This window comes from Syngnathus typhle, unplaced genomic scaffold, assembly GCF_033458585.1.
Source record: "Syngnathus typhle isolate RoL2023-S1 ecotype Sweden unplaced genomic scaffold, RoL_Styp_1.0 HiC_scaffold_101, whole genome shotgun sequence".
Taxonomy (NCBI): domain Eukaryota; kingdom Metazoa; phylum Chordata; class Actinopteri; order Syngnathiformes; family Syngnathidae; genus Syngnathus; species Syngnathus typhle.
In genome coordinates this window covers 5,001-16,233 of record NW_026872007.1, presented here as the reverse complement: position 1 = coordinate 16,233, position 11,233 = coordinate 5,001, and positions in this window count along the sequence as shown.

Here is an 11,233-nt window from a genome sequence, read left to right as displayed (position 1 = left end):
GGAGAGATGAGGGTGAGAGAGAACAAAATAGGAAAAGTATGCGACCCGATAATTTGGCTTAAGGTAATACTGGGATGTCCGATAGGCTCGGGCGGGTTAGGTTCATGAGGTTATCTCGCTACACATTCCCCAAAGGATCCGCCGATCCAGTTGGTTAGATAGAAGGCAGCGGAGGGCACAGGCCGACGCATGTCTCCGTCAGTAAACCTCACCGTATCAAGGTCGCATTAATGTTGGAGTGGGTACGAAGGCCGGCGAAGTGAAAGTGCACCTCAACCAGAACCTCCCCCGAGTAGCTGAGGCGCTACCCAGGTCTTCGGCCTGCAAGATGGGAAAAACAGTGAAAAGCGACAGAAAAGTACAGACCTACAAGACTACCCTTGCCTTAAATACCAGACCACCCTTGTCTTAAATTGTGTCTAATTCAAAATTGTGGTTGAACTAATAAAAATGTTTTACATCTATTTTTTTAAAAAAATCAACTGTTTTGTTTAGAAAGGGTCCCATTAAGTCATCATTGTTGTGGGTAATTTGAACGTCAAAATTTTGTAGACACCTCATCAGTAGTGGACCTTGGGGTCACAGAGTGTTTCGGCCATTACCACAAGACACCCTCGCCCAAGGGAGGCCCCGCCGGGGTGGATCAAGCCCCGAAGTGTGTCTACCTCGTCAATTGAAATTTCAGTTATCTGTCCAGTCAACTGTCTAGCTTTAACGCCGACAGAGTAGATCAATTGGTCCGTCTGTTGGATATATTGAAAGTTTAGCTATTAGTTTTATAACTCTTGGTTTATTTTTGTTTCCGTTTGTTTTTATCATTTAATTTTTAGGCATTTATTGCATAGTTGGGATTGCTAACCTTTCTTTGATAATGGAACAAATACAAAATGGATGCATATTACCTTGTGGGGGGGATCCCTTGCCAGCGCCACTCTCTCAAGTCACGGAGCCACTACCAATCGCCCACTCCCATGAGCCTCAGCTAAGTATCATGGCGGCTCTCGTCAAACCATCACATGTCAAAAAATTGATAAGAGCCGAATAAAGTCCGATTGAAAACATTAGTATTGTTGAAATGTATTTGTCGGGCTCCTTTATCCATCATTTTAATCCATAACGATGATAAATTTCCCAATTTTAAATCGCATTACGCGGACCGTCACTGAAATAAGTAAGAGCGAACCAAAACTACCCATGAGCCCCTGCTAGCTAGCCTATTATTTTATCGTTTACCACGTTGTTAAAATTCCAACTCGCAGAGCGCCCAGCTCATTCCCCTTCAACCCCACGCCACCGTCCAAGCGCGCCGCCTGCTCACTTTAAACCGTGAATTAAATCTCGAACGTCAATTACAACGTATTTCCGGAATGAACTCTTGTTAGCCGTGCAGCCGTTAACATAGCATTAGCAAAAAGGAAGTACCCACAAGCCCAGTGCTGTGTCATGGCAATTCCGGCAAACACTAACACTCTCAAAGTTACCCAAATAAACCGCTAAGACTCGAGTAAACTTCGATTCAATGCCTTGGTACTTCCCAAATGTGTCGCCCGGCTTCATTTATTCGTGAATTTGATCCCTAACTTTCAAAGTTTTGCATATATGGAATGGAATCCTTTTACCCGTATTGTAGCTAATCGGAGCATTAGCCAACCGGAAGTACCCATAAGCCCCCGCGGCGCGTCATAGAGGCTCCCTGTAAACACTAACATTAATAAAATCGCCCCACAAAATGATGATAATCGAATAAAAATCGATTTGAATAGTTTAATCGTGCTAACCCGGTCAATTCTGTCCGTCAACTCCTCCCCAACAACAATAACACTGCAATAGCTAGAAAATAAAGAGAGAGAGAGAGAGAGCAAGAGCAAGAAGAAAAGAGAGCACAAGATGAAGAAAGAGAGCACACGAGAGAGAGCAAGAGGGCCAAAAAGGGTGAGAGGGAGAAGGAGAGCGCAAGAGGGAGAAAGAGAGCACATGAGGGAGAAAGAAAGCGCCAGAGAGAGAGAGAGAAAGAGAGAGAGAGAGAGAGCAAGAGGGCCAAAGAGAGGGAGAAAGAGAACGCAAGAGGGAGAACGAGAGTGCAAGAGTGTGAGAGAGCGAGAGAGAGAGAGAGAGAGAGAGAGAGAGGGTTACGGTTAGGGTTAGGATAAGGTTTAGGGTTAGTTAGAGAGAGTGAGCGAGAGAGAGAGAGAGAGAGAGGGTTAGGGTTAGGATAAAGGTTACGGTTAGGGTTAGAGAGAGAGAGACACACCGAAAAGAAAGAGAGAGAGCAAGAGGGCCAAAGAGAGCAAGAAGGAGAAAGAGAGCGCCAGAGGGAGAAAGAGTGTGTGTGAGAGAGAGAGAGAGAGAGAGAGAGAGCGCGCGAGTGAGAGAAAGAGAGAGAGAGAGAGAGCGCGGGAGAGCGAGCGAGGGAGAGAGACCACGGATAGGTAATGGGAAATGGGACTGCATCTCAACCAAAACCCCGAGTTTTCTGACCCGACACATGGTCTTATACCTCTCCCCCCCTAGGACAGAAAAGGGGAGGAGAGATGAGGGTGAGAGAGAACAAAATAGGAAAAGTATGCGACCCGATAATTTGGCTTAAGGTAATACTGGGATGTCCGATAGGCTCGGGCGGGTTAGGTTCATGAGGTTATCTCGCTACACATTCCCCAAAGGATCCGCCGATCCAGTTGGTTAGATAGAAGGCAGCGGAGGGCACAGGCCGACGCATGTCTCCGTCAGTAAACCTCACCGTATCAAGGTCGCATTAATGTTGGAGTGGGTACGAAGGCCGGCGAAGTGAAAGTGCACCTCAACCAGAACCTCCCCCGAGTAGCTGAGGCGCTACCCAGGTCTTCGGCCTGCAAGATGGGAAAAACAGTGAAAAGCGACAGAAAAGTACAGACCTACAAGACTACCCTTGCCTTAAATACCAGACCACCCTTGTCTTAAATTGTGTCTAATTCAAAATTGTGGTTGAACTAATAAAAATGTTTTACATCTATTTTTTTAAAAAAATCAACTGTTTTGTTTAGAAAGGGTCCCATTAAGTCATCATTGTTGTGGGTAATTTGAACGTCAAAATTTTGTAGACACCTCATCAGTAGTGGACCTTGGGGTCACAGAGTGTTTCGGCCATTACCACAAGACACCCTCGCCCAAGGGAGGCCCCGCCGGGGTGGATCAAGCCCCGAAGTGTGTCTACCTCGTCAATTGAAATTTCAGTTATCTGTCCAGTCAACTGTCTAGCTTTAACGCCGACAGAGTAGATCAATTGGTCCGTCTGTTGGATATATTGAAAGTTTAGCTATTAGTTTTATAACTCTTGGTTTATTTTTGTTTCCGTTTGTTTTTATCATTTAATTTTTAGGCATTTATTGCATAGTTGGGATTGCTAACCTTTCTTTGATAATGGAACAAATACAAAATGGATGCATATTACCTTGTGGGGGGGATCCCTTGCCAGCGCCACTCTCTCAAGTCACGGAGCCACTACCAATCGCCCACTCCCATGAGCCTCAGCTAAGTATCATGGCGGCTCTCGTCAAACCATCACATGTCAAAAAATTGATAAGAGCCGAATAAAGTCCGATTGAAAACATTAGTATTGTTGAAATGTATTTGTCGGGCTCCTTTATCCATCATTTTAATCCATAACGATGATAAATTTCCCAATTTTAAATCGCATTACGCGGACCGTCACTGAAATAAGTAAGAGCGAACCAAAACTACCCATGAGCCCCTGCTAGCTAGCCTATTATTTTATCGTTTACCACGTTGTTAAAATTCCAACTCGCAGAGCGCCCAGCTCATTCCCCTTCAACCCCACGCCACCGTCCAAGCGCGCCGCCTGCTCACTTTAAACCGTGAATTAAATCTCGAACGTCAATTACAACGTATTTCCGGAATGAACTCTTGTTAGCCGTGCAGCCGTTAACATAGCATTAGCAAAAAGGAAGTACCCACAAGCCCAGTGCTGTGTCATGGCAATTCCGGCAAACACTAACACTCTCAAAGTTACCCAAATAAACCGCTAAGACTCGAGTAAACTTCGATTCAATGCCTTGGTACTTCCCAAATGTGTCGCCCGGCTTCATTTATTCGTGAATTTGATCCCTAACTTTCAAAGTTTTGCATATATGGAATGGAATCCTTTTACCCGTATTGTAGCTAATCGGAGCATTAGCCAACCGGAAGTACCCATAAGCCCCCGCGGCGCGTCATAGAGGCTCCCTGTAAACACTAACATTAATAAAATCGCCCCACAAAATGATGATAATCGAATAAAAATCGATTTGAATAGGGTTAGGGTTAGGGTTAGGGTTAGGGTTAGGGTTAGGGTTAGGGTTAGGGTTAGGGTTAGGGTTAGGGTTAGGGTTAGGGTTAGGGTTAGGGTTAGGGTTAGGGTTAGGGTTAGGGTTAGGGTTAGGGTTAGGATTGGATAGGGAGCCCCTCCCCAGAAGGAGAGGAGCAAAGGCACGGTCCTACCATCCCGGCCCGCGCCCCACGAACCAGCCCCAGAGCATCCTGCCCGCTGCGGCCGCGCCAGCCATGCTGGCCCAGGACCATTTGGGGTTCAATAAAGATTTTGGACACATGTTTGTGCTTATTGTGTTTGCTTTTTACTTTACTTATCCGGTCGCCTTTGTTATATAATTAATAATGAGTCTCGATTTGGCTTGGTTGATTGACAGCTCGCTTGCGTTCAATCTATTAAACGTACCTCGCACTTAATGATCGCCTCCCCGCATTTTGGGTGGAGCGAGAGCCATTGCTCTGTGCGGCATCCATCACTCTCCTGTTTGGGTAGAGCGTGGGTAAATTAATTTTTGCGTACCTCGCACTTAATTCATCAACTCCCCTATCTGGGTGGAGTGAGAGCCATTGCTCTGTGCGGCATCCATCACTCTCCTAATTGGGTAGAGGTGGGTAAATTATTATATGATCTGTGTGGCCATCGACAACGTTTCGGCTTATTTTAGCCTTCCTCAGGTCTGGCACACAGTAATTATTGCTGAATTTAGGTTAGTTTGAATGCATGGGGAGCTGCTTCCTCCTCCATGGCCGCATCGAGACTGAAAACATTTTGCACCAAATGGGCCTTTTATAGCGAACTGCGCTTTATTTTTGAAAAAGATTTTTCTAAACTTAATTTAGTGTGGTACATTTCTGATTTATTTACAGGCATCGATTGGGCGTAAAATGGCGATCACCGGCATAGGTAAGTATTTGTTTTGTTTACGGTAAGTATTTATTTTCAAATTTTTGACTTGCACATTTTTGTTTTATTTTATTTTCAAATTTTTGACTTGCACATTTTTGTTTTATTTACGGTAAGTATTTACATTCAAATTTTTGACTTGCATATTTTTGTTTTATTTACAGTAAGTATTTATTTTCAAATTTTTGACTTGCATATTGTTTATGTTCAACTTTTTGACTTATTAATTTTAATTTGCAGGTTGACGTTTTTGTCATGATGGGAAACGGGGTCAGGTTAGGGTTAGGGTTTGGATTAGGGTTAGGGTTAGGGTTAGGGTTAGGGGTTAGGGGTTAGGTTAGGAATGGGGTGGGATAAGACCAGTACAGGGGACAGCACACAAACGGAACAGGAGCCCAATGGAAACCGGAAACGCGGGGGGGGCACAGGAGGTGGCACAGGCGAGTTAGGATTGGATAGGGAGCCCCTCCCCAGAAGGAGAGGAGCAAAGGCACGGTCCTACCATCCCGGCCCGCGCCCCACGAACCAGCCCCAGAGCATCCTGCCCGCTGCGGCCGCGCCAGCCATGCTGGCCCAGGACCATTTGGGGTTCAATAAAGATTTTGGACACATGTTTGTGCTTATTGTGTTTGCTTTTTACTTTACTTATCCGGTCGCCTTTGTTATATAATTAATAATGAGTCTCGATTTGGCTTGGTTGATTGACAGCTCGCTTGCGTTCAATCTATTAAACGTACCTCGCACTTAATGATCGCCTCCCCGCATTTTGGGTGGAGCGAGAGCCATTGCTCTGTGCGGCATCCATCACTCTCCTGTTTGGGTAGAGCGTGGGTAAATTAATTTTTGCGTACCTCGCACTTAATTCATCAACTCCCCTATCTGGGTGGAGTGAGAGCCATTGCTCTGTGCGGCATCCATCACTCTCCTAATTGGGTAGAGGTGGGTAAATTATTATATGATCTGTGTGGCCATCGACAACGTTTCGGCTTATTTTAGCCTTCCTCAGGTCTGGCACACAGTAATTATTGCTGAATTTAGGTTAGTTTGAATGCATGGGGAGCTGCTTCCTCCTCCATGGCCGCATCGAGACTGAAAACATTTTGCACCAAATGGGCCTTTTATAGCGAACTGCGCTTTATTTTTGAAAAAGATTTTTCTAAACTTAATTTAGTGTGGTACATTTCTGATTTATTTACAGGCATCGATTGGGCGTAAAATGGCGATCACCGGCATAGGTAAGTATTTGTTTTGTTTACGGTAAGTATTTATTTTCAAATTTTTGACTTGCACATTTTTGTTTTATTTTATTTTCAAATTTTTGACTTGCACATTTTTGTTTTATTTACGGTAAGTATTTACATTCAAATTTTTGACTTGCATATTTTTGTTTTATTTACAGTAAGTATTTATTTTCAAATTTTTGACTTGCATATTGTTTATGTTCAACTTTTTGACTTATTAATTTTAATTTGCAGGTTGACGTTTTTGTCATGATGGGAAACGGGGTCAGGTTAGGGTTAGGGTTTGGATTAGGGTTAGGGTTAGGGTTAGGGTTAGGGGTTAGGGGTTAGGGGTTAAGGGTTAAGGGTTAGGGTTAGGGTTAGGGTTAGGGTTAGGGTTTAGGGGTTAGGGGTTAGGGGTTAAGGGTTAAGGGTTAGGGTTAGGGTTAGGGTTAGGGTTAGGTCTTTTGAGTTTGTCTCGTTACACCTTCCCCTTAGGGTCCGCCGACCCCGTCGGTTTAAATAGAAGGCAACGGATGGCACGGGCCAGCGCATGTCTCCGCAGTAAACCCCGCCGTACCAGGCCCCATAAAATCCGGATGGTGTACGAAGGACGGCGAAGTGAGAGTGCACCTCAGCCAGAACCTCCCCCGAGTAGCTGAGGCGCTACCCAGGTCTTCGGCCAGCAAGATGGGAAAAAAAGCTTGTGAAAAATGAGATAAAACAGTGGGAGAACCACCTCGGATTACATTATGTCCATTCCCTGTGCCTTAATCTTGATTTAATATTTTGTTCCTATATTCAATTAACCGTTATCCTCAGAAATTAAGGTTAGGGTTAGGGTCAGGGGTCAAGCTTCCCCTTAGGGTCCTTTTCCCTCATTATGCCTATACCCTTTGCCTTAATCTCGTTGTAATATTATGTCTCTATATTCAATTAACTGTTAACCTCAGAGAACCAGGTTAAGGTTAGGGTCAGGGCTAGGGGTCAAGGTTAAGGTTAGGGTTAAGTTTAGGGTCAGGGGTCAGGGCTAGGTTAGGGTAAGGGCTAGGGGTCAAGGTTAAGGTTAGGGTTAAGTTTAGGGTCAGGGGTCCGGGCTAGGTTAGGGTTAGGGTTAGTTGGTAGTCATTGTAGTTGGTAGGTTGGACGTCAAAATTTTGTAGACACCTCATCAGTAATGGACCTTGGGGTCACAGAGTGTTTCGGCCATTACCACCAGACACCCTCGCCCAAGGGAGGCCCCGCCGGGGTGGATCAAGCCCCGAAGTGTGTCTACCTCGTCAATTGAAATTTCAGTTATCTGTCCAGTCAACTGTCTAGCTTTAACGCCGACAGAGTAGATCAATTGGTCCGTCTGTTGGATATATTGAAAGTTTAGCTATTAGTTTTATAACTTTTGGTTTATTTTTGTTTCCGTTTGTCTTTATCATTTAATTTTTAGGCATTTATTGCATAGTTGGGATTGCTAACCTTTCTTTGATAATGGGTTAGGGTTAGGGTTAGGGTTAGGGTTAGGGTTAGGGTTAGGGTTAGGGTTAGGGTTAGGGTTAGGGTTAGGGTTAGGGTTAGGGTTAGGGTTAGGGTTAGGGTTAGGTTTCTGAGGTTATCTCGCTACACATTCCCCAAAGGATCCGCCGATCCAGTTGGTTAGATAGAAGGCAGCGGAGGGCACAGGCCGACGCATGTCTCCGTCAGTAAACCTCACCGTATCAAGGTCGCATTAATGTTGGAGTGGGTACGAAGGCCGGCGAAGTGAAAGTGCACCTCAACCAGAACCTCCCCCGAGTAGCTGAGGCGCTACCCAGGTCTTCGGCCTGCAAGATGGGAAAAACAGTGAAAAGCGACAGAAAAGTACAGACCTACAAGACTACCCTTGCCTTAAATACCAGACCACCCTTGTCTTAAATTGTGTCTAATTCAAAATTGTGGTTGAACTAATAAAAATGTTTTACATCTATTTTTTTAAAAAAATCAACTGTTTTGTTTAGAAAGGGTCCCATTAAGTCATCATTGCTGTGGGTAATTTGAACGTCAAAATTTTGTAGACACCTCATCAGTAGTGGACCTTGGGGTCACAGAGTGTTTCGGCCATTACCACAAGACACCCTCGCCCAAGGGAGGCCCCGCCGGGGTGGATCAAGCCCCGAAGTGTGTCTACCTCGTCAATTGAAATTTCAGTTATCTGTCCAGTCAACTGTCTAGCTTTAACGCCGACAGAGTAGATCAATTGGTCCGTCTGTTGGATATATTGAAAGTTTAGCTATTAGTTTTATAACTTTTGGTTTATTTTTGTTTCCGTTTGTCTTTATCATTTAATTTTTAGGCATTTATTGCATAGTTGGGATTGCTAACCTTTCTTTGATAATGGGTTAGGGTTAGGGTTAGGGTTAGGGTTAGGGTTAGGGTTAGGGTTAGGGTTAGGGTTAGGGTTAGGGTTAGGGTTAGGGTTAGGGTTAGGGTTAGGGTTAGGGTTAGGGTTAGGGTTAGGTTTCTGAGGTTATCTCGCTACACATTCCCCAAAGGATCCGCCGATCCAGTTGGTTAGATAGAAGGCAGCGGAGGGCACAGGCCGACGCATGTCTCCGTCAGTAAACCTCACCGTATCAAGGTCGCATTAATGTTGGAGTGGGTACGAAGGGTTAGGGTTAGGGTTAGGGTTAGGGTTAGGGTTAGGGTTAGGGTTAGGGTTAGGGTTAGGGTTAGGGTTAGGGTTAGGGTTAGGGTTAGGGTTAGGGTTAGGGTTAGGGTTAGGGTTAGGGTTAGGGTTAGGGTTAGGGTTAGGGTTAGGGTTAGGGTTAGGGTTAGGGTTAGGGTTAGGGTTAGGGTTAGGGTTAGGGTTAGGGTTAGGGTTAGGGTTAGGGTTAGGGTTAGGGTTAGGGTTAGGGTTAGGGTTAGGGTTAGGGTTAGGGTTAGGGTTAGGGTTAGGGTTAGGGTTAGGGTTAGGGTTAGGGTTAGGGTTAGGGTTAGGGTTAGGGTTAGGGTTAGGGTTAGGGTTAGGGTTAGGGTTAGGGTTAGGGTTAGGGTTAGGGTTAGGGTTAGGGTTAGGGTTAGGGTTAGGGTTAGGGTTAGGGTTAGGGTTAGGGTTAGGGTTAGGGTTAGGGTTAGGGTTAGGGTTAGGGTTAGGGTTAGGGTTAGGGTTAGGGTTAGGGTTAGGGTTAGGGTTAGGGTTAGGGTTAGGGTTAGGGTTAGGGTTAGGGTTAGGGTTAGGGTTAGGGTTAGGGTTAGGGTTAGGGTTAGGGTTAGGGTTAGGGTTAGGGTTAGGGTTAGGGTTAGGGTTAGGGTTAGGGTTAGGGTTAGGGTTAGGGTTAGGGTTAGGGTTAGGGTTAGGGTTAGGGTTAGGGTTAGGGTTAGGGTTAGGGTTAGGGTTAGGGTTAGGGTTAGGGTTAGGGTTAGGGTTAGGGTTAGGGTTAGGGTTAGGGTTAGGGTTAGGGTTAGGGTTAGGGTTAGGGTTAGGGTTAGGGTTAGGGTTAGGGTTAGGGTTAGGGTTAGGGTTAGGGTTAGGGTTAGGGTTAGGGTTAGGGTTAGGGTTAGGGTTAGGGTTAGGGTTAGGGTTAGGGTTAGGGTTAGGGTTAGGGTTAGGGTTAGGGTTAGGGTTAGGGTTAGGGTTAGGGTTAGGGTTAGGGTTAGGGTTAGGGTTAGGGTTAGGGTTAGGGTTAGGGTTAGGGTTAGGGTTAGGGTTAGGGTTAGGGTTAGGGTTAGGGTTAGGGTTAGGGTTAGGGTTAGGGTTAGGGTTAGGGTTAGGGTTAGGGTTAGGGTTAGGGTTAGGGTTAGGGTTAGGGTTAGGGTTAGGGTTAGGGTTAGGGTTAGGGTTAGGGTTAGGGTTAGGGTTAGGGTTAGGGTTAGGGTTAGGGTTAGGGTTAGGGTTAGGGTTAGGGTTAGGGTTAGGGTTAGGGTTAGGGTTAGGGTTAGGGTTAGGGTTAGGGTTAGGGTTAGGGTTAGGGTTAGGGTTAGGGTTAGGGTTAGGGTTAGGGTTAGGGTTAGGGTTAGGGTTAGGGTTAGGGTTAGGGTTAGGGTTAGGGTTAGGGTTAGGGTTAGGGTTAGGGTTAGGGTTAGGGTTAGGGTTAGGGTTAGGGTTAGGGTTAGGGTTAGGGTTAGGGTTAGGGTTAGGGTTAGGGTTAGGGTTAGGGTTAGGGTTAGGGTTAGGGTTAGGGTTAGGGTTAGGGTTAGGGTTAGGGTTAGGGTTAGGGTTAGGGTTAGGGTTAGGGTTAGGGTTAGGGTTAGGGTTAGGGTTAGGGTTAGGGTTAGGGTTAGGGTTAGGGTTAGGGTTAGGGTTAGGGTTAGGGTTAGGGTTAGGGTTAGGGTTAGGGTTAGGGTTAGGGTTAGGGTTAGGGTTAGGGTTAGGGTTAGGGTTAGGGTTAGGGTTAGGGTTAGGGTTAGGGTTAGGGTTAGGGTTAGGGTTAGGGTTAGGGTTAGGGTTAGGGTTAGGGTTAGGGTTAGGGTTAGGGTTAGGGTTAGGGTTAGGGTTAGGGTTAGGGTTAGGGTTAGGGTTAGGGTTAGGGTTAGGGTTAGGGTTAGGGTTAGGGTTAGGGTTAGGGTTAGGGTTAGGGTTAGGGTTAGGGTTAGGGTTAGGGTTAGGGTTAGGGTTAGGGTTAGGGTTAGGGTTAGGGTTAGGGTTAGGGTTAGGGTTAGGGTTAGGGTTAGGGTTAGGGTTAGGGTTAGGGTTAGGGTTAGGGTTAGGGTTAGGGTTAGGGTTAGGGTTAGGGTTAGGGTTAGGGTTAGGGTTAGGGTTAGGGTTAGGGTTAGGGTTAGGGTTAGGGTTAGGGTTAGGGTTAGGGTTAGGGTTAGGGTTAGGGTTAGGGTTAGGGTT